This window comes from Coptis chinensis, chromosome 7, assembly GCF_015680905.1.
Source record: "Coptis chinensis isolate HL-2020 chromosome 7, ASM1568090v1, whole genome shotgun sequence".
In the NCBI taxonomy this organism is placed as follows: Eukaryota; Viridiplantae; Streptophyta; class Magnoliopsida; order Ranunculales; family Ranunculaceae; genus Coptis; species Coptis chinensis.
Genome location: NC_141462.1, coordinates 69,446,078 through 69,459,741, shown reverse-complemented (window position 1 = coordinate 69,459,741; position 13,664 = coordinate 69,446,078). Strand labels below are relative to the sequence as shown.

General features: G+C 37.4%; 2 pseudogenes across 2 annotated transcripts; both read right to left on the bottom strand.

Moving 5' to 3' along the window:
• Window positions 1-1,012: 1,012 nt before the first annotated feature.
• On the bottom strand, window positions 1,013-2,761 carry LOC147488605 (uncharacterized; annotated as a pseudogene). The gene is made up of 4 exons (XR_015202832.1): window positions 2,647-2,761; window positions 2,256-2,361; window positions 1,179-1,836; window positions 1,013-1,092 (listed from the first exon to the last, which is right to left on the bottom strand). The product of XR_015202832.1 is annotated as an uncharacterized LOC147488605 (transcript).
• A 1,339-nt stretch (window positions 2,762-4,100) lies between these two features.
• Window positions 4,101-7,052, bottom strand: LOC147488604 (monofunctional riboflavin biosynthesis protein RIBA 3, chloroplastic-like; annotated as a pseudogene). Its single transcript, XR_015202437.1, has 7 exons — window positions 6,760-7,052; window positions 6,327-6,651; window positions 5,932-6,153; window positions 5,505-5,831; window positions 5,097-5,226; window positions 4,616-4,912; window positions 4,101-4,462 (listed from the first exon to the last, which is right to left on the bottom strand). The product of XR_015202437.1 is annotated as a monofunctional riboflavin biosynthesis protein RIBA 3, chloroplastic-like (transcript).
• Between the last annotated feature and the right edge of the window lie 6,612 nt (window positions 7,053-13,664).

Here is a 13,664-nt window from a genome sequence, read left to right as displayed (position 1 = left end):
GAGAAATAGTGCCAGAGTATTAGTTATGTGCACCTAAAGTATTTCTCTCTGTTGCCGGAATGCTTGGAGATAACAGGAAAATATTCCCAGCAGATAAAATTGCTTTTGGTTTCAATAACATGTTCTTGTCAAAAATTGGCTGAACGTAGGTGGCACTACGGTTTTCTACTATCTCATCATATATGTTTCCCACGCTCCCCACCATACATTTCTTTGTCACATACTCACAGGTTCAATAACAGAGCCTAAAGAAAATCAATAAAAATTTTCTCTGTTTCTGCAAAGACTACTCTTTTTGCCTTACAAGCATCTTCTCTTTCTCCATGGTAGTGTTTTGGAGACACTGTAATTAATTGTTGGTGCATATAATTATACTCGTAAGTGGAGAATGAACAGTCTAGAACATATGCACAAGAGCGCAATATACAATGTAAAGTTCCTGTTATCACTACTTGGAACTCAGGTCAATATAAAGTTCCAGAGTAATCATATTTCTATGTCTGTGTCTATTGGTATACTTTGAATTCAAAATTAACCCGTACAACCTGACATAAAACTAAACCTTACAAAGTACAAAACCCTAACAGTTCTTTAGCATCATCTTTGTAGAAAAGTGAAAGAGGTGATTGTTGTGGTAATAAAAAAAGAGACACTGGCAATGCAGAAAACAAGTTAATAAGAGATACGAGTACGGGTACGGTGTAAGATGAGTTCACTCTCTTTTCAAATAGACAAGACCTAGGCTGTGAAGTCTAGCTTTGAAAGAGAAGCACATATTACCACTTACAGGGGTGGTGAAGTTAGTCCCCTGATCTCATTTAATCGCCTCTGTTTCTGACGTGCAACAGTTAATAATTATTCTAACCAACAAAAACAATAACTACAATATCTAGTCTACAAGAAATTGGCAACAAGGCAAAGAGTACAGTCAAAAGACATATTCAACTTTTAATAGTGGAAAACTCTACACAAAACCAGTAAGAAAATCTCATCTAAAAAGGATTACAAAGGTTCAGGCTTCACTTTTTCTGAAGAAAAAAACATCAGTTAAAACACTCTTTGACTGCAAGGCAGACTTCAGCAGTTCAAGGCCTATATACAGAAAAACGAAATCACAAGGCATAAGCAAACAATGACCATTAATGTTAGAGCTCTTAAGACAAGAGTTTCTTACTTACCTCCTCCATTCGAAATCAACACTCTCTTCTCCTCGAGGGAGTTGATATCCCCGACGTTAAACTTCTTAAGCAAAGTGATGCTAGAGATTGTAGACATGGGCATAATCACCAGCTCATCCGACACCATGTAAGTCATTATCCCTTTCACACAACCACCCCATCAGTGGATGCAACAATTTTAGTTCCAGCGACAAAGTAAGCCTTGCTGTCCATTTTAAAATTACAAGAAGGACATGCAGTGCCAGGAGTATTAGTTATGTGGTGATTATAACAGTGATTACACGTAAAGTAATTTTCTGCTGTTGCCGGAACGCTTGGAGGTAACAGGGGAATATTCCCACAAGATAACATTGATTTTGGTTTCAATAACAAGTTCTTGTCAAGATTTGGCTGAATGTAGGCGGCACTAATGTTTTCTACGCTCTCATATAAGTTTCCCAAGCTTCCCACCATACTTTTCTTTGTCACGAGTTTGACAACTGAGCCTAAAGGCAGGGTCAAGAGACCAAAAAGAAAATCAATAAATTCTTTCCCAGCTTCAGCAAAGAGCACCCTTTTTGCCTTAGTGTCAATGAGAAGCTTTATGCTAAAAACCTTCTCTTTCACCATGGTTGTGTTATTTGTTTCCATAATTGTTTGTAGAGACTGTAAACTGTTGCTGCATACAACAACACATGTAAGTTGAGGAAGAAAGAATACATTAGAACATATGCAATAAGGTATGTATTGTATTGCCACAAAAAACACAAGGTCGGATATGAAATATAAAATGCTTTCAGAATATCTTTGTTAGTTGCATCATCTTTGATTAAGTGAAGAAAGTAGTCGAACCACCTAGTGGGACAAATCCTAGATAAACTTATACAAGCACATGACCACATTACATTCTATCACTCTTGAAGTGCATAACTTACTTGAATCAAATCTAAATTCTTTCTGCAATATTTTGCATTTTACCAAGCACACAATTATTTCAGCATTATTAAGAACATAATTTCACCAGTCCATTTTATTAAAAATACATTAACTTACTCATAGAACCAGAAACGTATACAGGCTAAGTCCGAATCAACTCACTTGATAAAGTATGATGTAAGTAATGGGGATGGCTTCCCTTGATAAAAGCTCAATAGTATTCAGCATAACAGAACCCACTTAAAGATTCCACAAATGTTTCGGACATCTAAAAAAGAAGATGATCACACACACACACAAACAGAGACTAAGTACGTACAATAGCAATCACAAATGAGACCATTAAACGTAATACAGTAACTGGCTCTGCTTGCTCACGAACATGTGTTTCAGAAAGTGAGAATAACCATTTAATAAATGAACGAACATCGAGTTTAATAAAAAGTGTTAAAACAAATAATAACTTTTTAAAGGGACTTTTACAGTAACAAAAAATTCTACGCAAAATAAATATGCAAATGTGCTTTTGGTAACTAAACATGCAAATGTATACCTTTTGTTTTAGGATTTGTAGAGAAGAGAGTGCGGTTATTGATGGTTTTTTACAGCAACCCAGCAGAGAACGAACAGAGAGCAAAAACCTCTTAAACCTTCTCTTCACTTTCCTGACTTGTCAGTTGTCACTCATAACTCAAAATGGACCCAGATTATATTTTCATGGGTCCTTCGTATTGTGGGCCTATGGCCCATGAATTCACACTTTTTGGACTCCCTTGATCTATTATTTGTTCATGTATTGTTTATCGTTACTTTATTATAAAGAAACTCCCCCAAGCAACAGTACTTTTTGGGTAGGCCGTATTTTTTGTTTTCCAAATCTGCTCTCACTCATATTTTATATTTAGAATACTATAATCTGATTTTATTTGTAATTTATTATATTTGATAAGGGTAAATGTGTAAATTTAATATTCACTCTAATTGAATTGGTCAACAATTGCAGTTGGGTTTCTACTGGAATTTGATGGGCTTTTTGCTATTGGGCTTTAGTTGCAATTTAGTTGGGTTTATTTTGAGTGGGCTTCGATTGTAATTTTTTTAAAAATCAACCTCACCATATAGACTAGGTTTTTGTTGGGTTTGCTTTCATGGCTTAATTATTTGGACAACTCTCAATTTCACGTGCCCAAAATGCTAGTTTAGCTTAAAGGATTGAGACGAGTAGCGGGGATTGAATGAAGTAATTATGGAAAAACATCATTCACGTATAATTTAATAAATAAAAAATGTTCATTATACATTGGAAGCTACAAGCTTATGCTCCTGCTATGTAAAAAACTAGAAATTGTCCGTGACTTCGTCTCGATATTTAATTTGGTAATCTAATTTGGCACAATTTGATGTACAATTCGAATGATTGTGTACGAAACAGTGTGGTATATGCTTGCTTTAATTTGGAAGTATGATGTATATTTTGGAGTCCAATTTAGATGTATAGATGTTTAATTTGATAATCTAATTTGGAAACCATTAAGAAAAAGTTATATAGTTTCTATCCTATGGTTATGGTTGACCTTAATTATTTCCCAAATTAAATCTATTTAATTACTTACTGTCGAAAAGACTCTCGTACGGCTTAAATTATAGATTTTATTTCCTTAATAGTTGGAACTTAACATAATTATAGGATCATTAATTATGAATGTGTTTCCTATTTAAACTCTGATTGCTTTAAACTCTCACAATTTATTAGATTTTGGTGTCCTACAAATATCAATATATATCTCAAGACAATATATTAGATGTAAGCCATAAATTAAACTTCCTCTTTTAAAATCCAGACCGCCACTTAATGCTAAAATTTCTCCGGATCAGTCTTCTCTATTATGTTAAATTGATTGTGGTCAAGGATAATCTGACTGGCAGCTCCCTCATTTTACCTCTCACAACTTCAAATACAAGTCTAAGGAAAATACAAAATTAGAATGTGCTATTGAGAAGAATGTGTTTCCAGTAAATAATTCAACAACAAATTTTTTGATCTTTGTAAAATATTGTGAACAAAACAACTCGGATGCCTTTTCACTGTACAACATACAGAATCATTAGAATCATTTGCTCTGCTTATCTTCTTCAGCGCGATCCTTAGAATTTACGATAGGATCAGGAAATCCTGCTGACGATATGTCGGACCATAGATGTGGCCCATTTTGGTACGTTTTGTTTCTAAGTACCTCTTATTTTCTTCTGTTATGGGGAAATAACTGGAACTCGGCCAACAACAGCCAAACCATAGCCCTTCAGACCAGTGAATTTGGCTGGATTGTTTGTCATCAAGCGCATTGTGCGGACCCTATGTCCCTTAGAATCTGGTAGCAGCAAAAGAATGATTAAAGTTAATAGTCATCTACTAGCGATGAAATTTACTGAAGCAAGGGAGTACTAGTAGCACACTGGGTTCACATTTCAACTGTCAAGTGCACCACCACACATAACTTAGTGAAACAAGAGTGACGTCGTACCTGAGCTCCAATGCCATAGTCTCGAGCATCAGCTGAAAAACCGAGTTCCAAATTAGCTTCAACTGTATCGTGTCCTTGGTCCTGCAAATTATAGGCCATGAGTTTATGACCCAAGCCGATTCCTCTTCCCTCATGGCCACGAAGATACAGCACTACACCTCGACCGGCCTGCTCAACTACTTGCACTGCCAATGCTAACTGGCTACCACAATCACATCTAGCTGATCCAAATATATCGCCAGTCAAACACTCTGAGTGCACCCTTACAAGGATATCTTGCCCATCTCTGATGCTACCCTGATATTTGTATGGTATGGCAGCTTAATATATCAAACGCTATGGACGAAAGCTGGAAACCAAATGAAGGAAGTATACTGACTATGTGTTCCATCTCAAGATTTTTTATGCCTACTTTTGGAACATAATTAGAGATAATATGTAACTCTTAATAATCAAAAGATACGCCGTATTGCGTGGCTACCTTCACAATGGCTATATGTTCCGTTCCGTCTAACTTTGAACGATAACAGTAGGCCTGAAATAGACCCCATTTTGTAGGCAATCGGGAAACAGCTATTCTTTCGACCAGCTTCTCCCTTTTTCGTCTATACCTGCAAGCATTCAAATAATCTAATGGTGTTAGTAAATGAGAATTATTTAATACTGAGATTTGATATAGGTCGGAGTAAATAAGCATAGTGATGCAGGAGTAAAACAAAACAAAATAGTAAGGGTATATGAGTGCCTAAAGCTTTTTGTACTCTGTATAGTTCAGCCGAAACCATTTCTTTAACAAAAGAAAATACTCATTTAACCAGGATCAAAGAAAGACAATCCTTCTAAAAGTGCATATGTATATAACACATATGATTCATAGTGCAAAACGTACCTGATGAGATCAGTGATGGAGACAATTGGCAAACCATATTCCAAGGCCATTTTTTCTTAGAAATGGCAAGCGGGCAATTGAACCATCTTCGGCATCAATGATAGCTGAAAGAGCAGATATTGGTGGTAATCCTGCTAGACTAACTAAATCAACTGAGGCCTCCGTATGACCAGCTCTACTTAGAACGCCACCATTTCTGTACATTAGAGGAAATACATGGCCAGGTCTTCTGAAATCTTCTGGCTTAGAATGAGATGACGACAGTGCAAGTACAGTCTTCGCTCTGTCGGAGGCAGACACTCCAGTAGATACACCAACTTTCGCATCCTAGCAAGGGGAACCAGATAGTTATATGTTGGGATTGTAATACTTAAAATTTGGAACTTCACATATTCTGTTGCACAAATTTGAATGCAGGGTTACGTACAACTGTAACGGTGTAGGCTGGTGCTGATGGGTCGTCGTCTTTAGAAGATGGTGACATCAGGGGAAGATCAAGCCTTTCTAGGTCTTCTTCTTTCATGCCAACAGATACAATTCCGGATCCATGCTTCACCATAAATGACATGGTTTGAGGCTTAATAAGAGATGCTGCCATGACAAGATTTCCTTCAACATCCTCCTTTTCATCATCTACAGCAATCACAAACTAGAGTAATAAAATGGTAAATTGGTTATGATGGAATCGAGCAAAATGGTAGTTCACACTATTTTGAATAAGAATTAGTGGAGTTATAATACGTCTCCACAAACATGGGAAAATATTATTGCAATTGACAAATTGTACTAGTGGTGCACATGAGGATAACCAGACGTCCAGACCTTTCCCTGAGGTAATGTGTTTAGTGCTTGTTCGATTGAAGAAAACCCCTCCGTTGGGCAGTCAGGATCACCCTTTGCATCGCTGACGAAGAAATCAATGGTTTCCTGAGTAATTTCTGCATTTAAAGTCCTAAAAGTCGCTTTAGTAGACTCGTTGAGAGATTCCAATATAGAACCGTTCTGGTTACTCAATACAGAACCTTCATCCAACAAGTCCCCACCTCCAACTCGATTTACATCAATCGCCTGACAACCATATTTCAGAAAATTGTTTCTGTTCAACCTGATTATGAGACTTTGCGAAGAAGCTATAGAACAATGAAAGCTGAACAAAAAAGCATGGAATTCTTTGTTAAAAATATTGAATACAATGAGGCCACAAAGAAGAAAGAAAGTTTGTAGATTATTTTTGAAAGTCCTTCAATTCACTTACCATGAGTTGATTGCTATCTGTGGTGCCAAGGGACGCTGGAGCAGTAAACAGATCATTGGAATATGGGATTGAAGCTCAGGGAACTTTTACAATGACTTCTGAAATATGTTTTTGTCTACAGTGGTCTTGCTTTCGGATTTTGATAATGTGACACACAAGAAATGGACCACCTTAAGTTCTAGCTATCAGCGAACACCCAAGTTATATAGCTAATTTTAACTGTATTCTTGCACTACGAATGCTATCCAAACTGAAATTGACGTACAAAATGTTCAGACCACATATAAATTACATAAGAAGCCATTACTTAGAGAGATATATAAAGAAAAAGAACAAAACACATCAAGCACCTCTTTAGTTAAATATCCATCTTACCATCTAGCAATACCGACCAAAATTTCCACACATGCCAAGACAAAATGAACTTATCCAACATTCAGGAACACTGATACGCTGCCAAAAATATACATTTCATAAGACCAAAGTACCAGACAACTCATAACCCTTTATATACATTGCAAGGAATATATAGAGGAAATACCCATTCCAATAATTCAAATAATAACTCCACGCAACTTATTTTCTTCTCAAGCTAGTCCTCGCTTTCACTGTTCGGTACCAATTAAGACAATAGTGTGGTACAACAGCCTGCTAACGCGACCATTACTCGTGTGTAATTCAACCCCAGGGGACTGTGTCCTGATCTACATGGCAGTTATGGAATAGTTCAGCACACATTTAAATTTTGTTTAGTTCAATAATTACATACGCGTTCAATATGAGGGTAATCACTAATCACTAGATCATGTATATGGTACACATAAGAAGACTCTGGCTCTCAAGATTAATAGCTGATGATATGTAAAATGATTGGTGAGTTGTGACATACATTAAATTAGGGAGTAAACAGAGATGAAAACTTTATTTTAATATTAATGGGCACATTTACTTTAATATTATTGAACTTGATTTTCCAGACAATCACTAGGATAATTTCCTGTACAATTATTTTGCAATTAAACAAATTTTCACTTCTACTGCTTGGGTACGAACTTACTGGAAAGGGGCTTGTTTATCGATTAAAAGAGGAAGAGAGGAAAAAACAAAAAACGAAAAGAGAAACAGGAATATATATAATATCATGCCAAAAGATTAACTAATAAAGTTTTGAATATTCAGAAATAGAAACTTAGGACCAAAACCTCACAAATTGATAAATTCGAGAGAGAGATTTAAGAGAATATTTACTTGATTAATTTCTACTGTTTATACAATTGTTTATATAGAGATTACAAGTTCTTAATTCGTACATATTGTTGCTATCTACGTTAATAGATATCCTAAAACAAATAGGAAACAAACTGTATAAGCTGCGAGAGTTGTTTACTGGAATGGAAGGCGGCGTCTGTAGCTCCGGTTAATACTATGTCGAGGCCTTGCGCGCCGTCTTCTAATCTCCCCTCAATTTGGAGAGTGAATGTCAAGAACTCCCAACTTGTGAATTAATCTCAGAAAGGTGTCCTTGCCGAGAGGTTTAGTGAAGGTGTCAGCCACCTGATCTGAGGATGGAACGAACGTAGGAGATAATAACTTGGCATGTATCTTGTCGCGTAAGAAATGACAATCCAATTCGATGTGCTTCATTCGTTCATGGAAAACTGGATTTTGAGAGATATAGAGTACGGCTTGATTGTCGCAGAACATGGTTATTGGAGAGGGGTGAGATATGCCTAAGTCATGCAGAAGATACTTCAACCATTGAAGTTCACATGCAAGAGTAGCTGTAGATCGATATTCGGCTTCAGCAGAAGAACGAGATACAGTGCTCTGTTTCTTTGTTTTCCAAGAGATAGGGCTAGAACCAAGAAAAGTGCAATAACTACTAGTAGAACGACGAGTGACGGGGCAACCAGCCCAATCAGAGTCACAGAAGCCAGAGATGTGTAAAGAACTAGTAGCGGATAGGAGAATCCCTTTGTTGATCGAATCTTTAAGGTAGCGGAGTATATGATGAAAGGGATCTAGATGTGGAGTCCGGTGGGGACTGCATGAAACGGTTGAGATAATTAACAGAATAAGTAATATCTGGTCGTATAACTGTGAGATATAGGAGATGCCTAATCAAGCGATGATAGACAGTAGAATCCTGAAGTAACATGCCATCATTAGTATTGAGGTTGATGTTTTGTTCCATAGGAAACTCAGAAATACGACCACTAGTGGTACCACAATCAGACAGAATGTCCAAAAGACATTTGCACTGTGTAAGAAATAGTCCTTCTTTGGATCAAGCTACCTCAATACCTAAGAAATATTTAAGACGTCCCAAGTCCTTGATATAGAACTTTGCTTCTAAAAGTTGCTTCAAGTTCTGAATGAGAGATGGATTGTTGCTTGTGATTAGAATGTCGTCCACATAAAAAAAAAACAAATGTAGAATTAGAATCACGAATATTAGTGAATAGAGAATAATCGACTTAGATCCGAAAGTGAAGCCGCATTGACAAGAGTGGTAGATAGTTTGGCAAACCATTGTCGAGAAGCCTGCTTGAGTTCATATAAGGACTTATTGAGGCGACAAATCCTATGCTCCCCCTGTTTGGCGAAGCCAGGAGGTAAGGTCATGTAGACAGCTTCATCCAAATCTCCTTGGAGAAAGGCATTGTGGACATCCAGCTGATGAAGGGACCAATGTCTGATAGCAGCAATGGAGAGAAGTAATCGAACAACGACTAATTTAGCAACGGGTGCAAAAGTGTCATGATAGTCTTGTCTTTCAATCTGATTGTAACCCTTGGCAACAAGATGAGCTTTGTAACGCTCAATAGAGCCATCTGCATGATATTTAATATTGAAAACCCATTTACAACCAATAGGCTTAAGATGAGGGGATAACAGAACAAGGGTCCATGTGTTATTCTGTTCCAAAGCTGCAATTTCAGCAGCCATAGAAGCTCTCAATTATGAAATTTTGACAGCTTGAGAAAAAGATGTAGGAACAACTGAAGAAGACACTTTAGACAAAAAAACTTTATGACAAGTAGAAAAATTAGTGTCAGAAACGTAAAAAGCCATAGGATATGGAGTGGAAGACCGTGTTACCTTAGAGTCCGATTGGATGAGGTTGGTCGAACGAGGGACTGTAGGTGCCTTGGTGAGAGTAGGGTAGTGATAAATCTTTGATAAGAAGTAGTGGGGGGGGGGGGGGTCGCACTTTAGTAGATTGAGGTAAGGTAGAAGGGTTGAGTTGTGGTGGCTGAGGGAGTTCCAAAATTGTAGGTGGCGAGAGTGAGGGTGGAAGATTGTCGAGGGGAGGTCGGTCGCGGCGTGCTTTCGGTTTGCACTAGATCGAGTGCGTCTTGGCGCTCGACTAATGGAGCTTCTGAGGAGAGGATTGAATGTTGAAAGTTTCATTGTCTGGGATGGGTAAGGGATAAACATGCATATGTGATGGTGGGGAAGATAAATGTTGATAAGGGAATACATTTTCATAGAAAATCACGTCACGGGAAGTAAAATTTTTTTTGGAAGAGCGATCATAAATGAGGTAGCCTTTCTGAGCATAAGTATAACCAATAAAGATGCCAGATTTACCTCGGTGATCAAACTTATTTTTAATGGAAGTGTTGTGAGCAAAACATAAACAACCAAAAACACGAAGATGGGCAAGAGTGGGAGGTGTTGTAAACAAAAGCTCATGAGGTGATTTGCCATTTAACAAGAGGCTAGGAATTTTGTTAACGAGATAGCCTACAGTGAGAATGCATTCATCCCAGAAGGATAACGGGAGATGAGCTTGAAAACGTAATGCTCGTGCAATGTTGAGTAAGTGACGATGTTTTCTTTTAACAACATCATTTTGTTGGGGAGTAGCAACGCAACTACGTTGGTAGATAACCCCATGTTTGGAAAAAAAATTGTTGTATGTTATGGGATATAAATTCGGATCCATTGTCGGATTGAAGGACTTGGATTTCATGAAAATGGTCATCAATGTTGTTATGGGCAGATATGAGCGAATGTATTGTAGAATGAAATTGAGTATGAACCATGACAAAAAAAAGATTGTAAATGCATGGCGTTTCAAATTTGACAGTCATAAGATAAATCCATATAGCACGACTAAAATCATCGACAATAGTTAAGAAAAACGAGCATTGGAATAGGATGGTAAAATGAAAAGGAACCCAAATATCACAATGAATCATTTGAAAAGGTCTAATAGTTTTATTGAACTATGAGAAAAAGATAAACGCGTGTTTACTTAGCTAGCTTGCTGCTTGGACATACATTGCAAGTAACATTATTAGAACTAGAAATGAAAGGAAACTGCTTAGCTAAAATCTGCAAAGGAGTGGAAGAGAGATGTCCTAAGCGATAATGCCATAAATTATTGGTGGTGGAGTTGTGGGATGAGCAAATAGAAGCTAGTTGAAGATGGTAGAGTCCCCCATTAAGCCGTCTCAATCCAATCTTCTTCTTCGATAATTGGTCTTGAAAAAGGTAAGAATCATTAGTGAACGTGACAGAGATAGGGTGAGACTTGACTAGTTCACTAATGGAAAACAAGTTAAAATGAAAAATGGGAACAAACAAAATGATGTCAAGACGTAATAGAGGAGAGAGAATAACACTACCAACACGAGTAATTAAATGGTCTGTTCCATCTGGAAGTTTAAGAGTAGAATGTGTTAAACAAGTATGATAATGATAAAAAGATGTAACGATGAATATATATGATTGGTAACACCAGAGTCGATGATCCATATGGATTTAGAAAAGCACGAGAGAGAAATACCTGTCAGATTTGCTTGTGAAGTGGTGCTACCTGAATCAAGCAAACTGCAAAGTTGGTTGTATTGTTCTGTGGAGAAAATAGGAGAAGTGGAGTCCGTAGCAACCAAATTATCTTGAGCAGGCTTTGGAGGATAACCGTACAGTTTAAAACATGTACTAATATGATGTACAACTCTGTTACAATGATTGCAAAACGGACGTGAGGAGGGGGCGCGTGAGCACTTTGTCTGCACTGGTTTTGAGGGCGCGCGCGCTCTAGGCTGTTGCAAACCATTATTGCTCTGCTGAGGTTGGAATTGGCCTGGTTTTGAAGAAGAAGCCCAATTGGGCTTTTTGAAGTGAGTACTCAGGGCAACAACGTCTGGAGCAGAAGGAAGAGATAGTGCATGAATCTCTTATTGCTTCTCTTCCTGTCGGATTAAAGAATAAATCTTGGACATACGAGGAAAATGATCCATTAAGAGAATTTGACCGCGAATGGATTGAAAATAAGTATCTAGGCCTTGCATGAATTTCATAGAACGACTGTCTTCAATCTCTTTGCCAAAAATAGATGCATGACTACATGTATAAGCATACATAGTAGACAAAGAACTTAATTCATCCCATAAAATTTTAAGAAAAGTGAAGTAAATAGATACCGGACGGAATCCTTCAGTTGGAAGACCATGGGTGCATTAGTTTGTGAAAATTTGAGGAGAGTGACGGAATCCTTCAGTTGGAAGATTATAGGTGCATTAGTTTGTGAAAAACGGTTATCTAGATCTTTCTAGATTTCAAATGTAGAGTCGGCAAAGAGGATGCTTCCATGGATATCTGGAGTAACAGAATTAAGAATCCATGAAGCAACGAGATCATCACATCGCGACCACTTGGCTTTTTCTTTCGGAGTAGTGGCAGGTGCGACAGAGCCATTGACAAAACCAAACTTATTCTTTGCTCGAAGGGCTCTAGAGATAGACCATAACCAAGTCAGATAATTGTCACCGGATAACAGAGGAGATACGAGAATAGCCGTGGGGCTATCTGAGTGGTGTACAAAGAAAGGATCATTAGAACCTGGAGGAGAGTCATTATTGGTGTTTGAGGTGTCGGCCATTGAGAATTGAGAGGAAGAGAAAGTTTAGAGCGGCTAGGGTTTGGATCAAAATTAGGCTGATACCATGATAAATTAGAGAGAGAGATTTGAGAGAATATTTACTTGATTAATTTATACTATTTACACAGTTGTTTATATAAAGATTACAAGTTCCTAATCCGTACACATTGTTGCTATCTACGTTAATAGAGATCCTAAAACAAATAGGAAACAAACTGTACAAGCTGCAAGAGTTGTTTACTGGAATGGAAGGCGCGTGCGCGCTCTAATTGTACTATGTCAGAGCGCGTGCGCGCTCTGTCTTCTAATACAAATGGAGACATGGAAATGCTTAACATTTTGCTTCTCACTCATCGAAACCTTCAGTGTCAACGACATTTGTTGTAACTTAAGCAAGCATAGGTTAGTTAAAGCTGGATGTAATAGGGCAGCTGACTATCTAGTAGCACTATCATATCAAATGTAAATGAGTTCTCTATTTTGTTCCTCCCTGGCTCCCCTAGACACCAAAATGACATATATTGTTGAGGAGGATGAGATCACAACATTGAGATTTGGAAAATCAAATACACAAATAACACAGAGATCTTTCTCCCTGTAATAAGTTTATGTCTTCCTGCATCCCTGTTATAATGTTTTTTAGGAAAACTTTTCTTCTTGCATATTCTTTTCAACTGTTAGAACCATCTGTGACTGCATACTAGCTTGTAGCACTTCCATACTGGCCATATATCAAGTATTCACAATGGCTATACAAGGTGAGTAAAAGAGTATTAATGTCATTTCATGTGTCTTTTTTTTTTTTTTTTCATTCATGTGATTTGACTGGTCAAAGGACGGAAAAGTTAGTTGACCGTAAATTTGGGGGGAAATCCTAATTTAGTTACTTGGGGGCAACCTAATTGCAGGGGTATGTCAATATAACCCTTAATTGTTTATACTGATTTTGCAATTTTGGACCACGATGTATTGATATTAGTAGCATGATGTGCTTTTGTCAATTATTTTT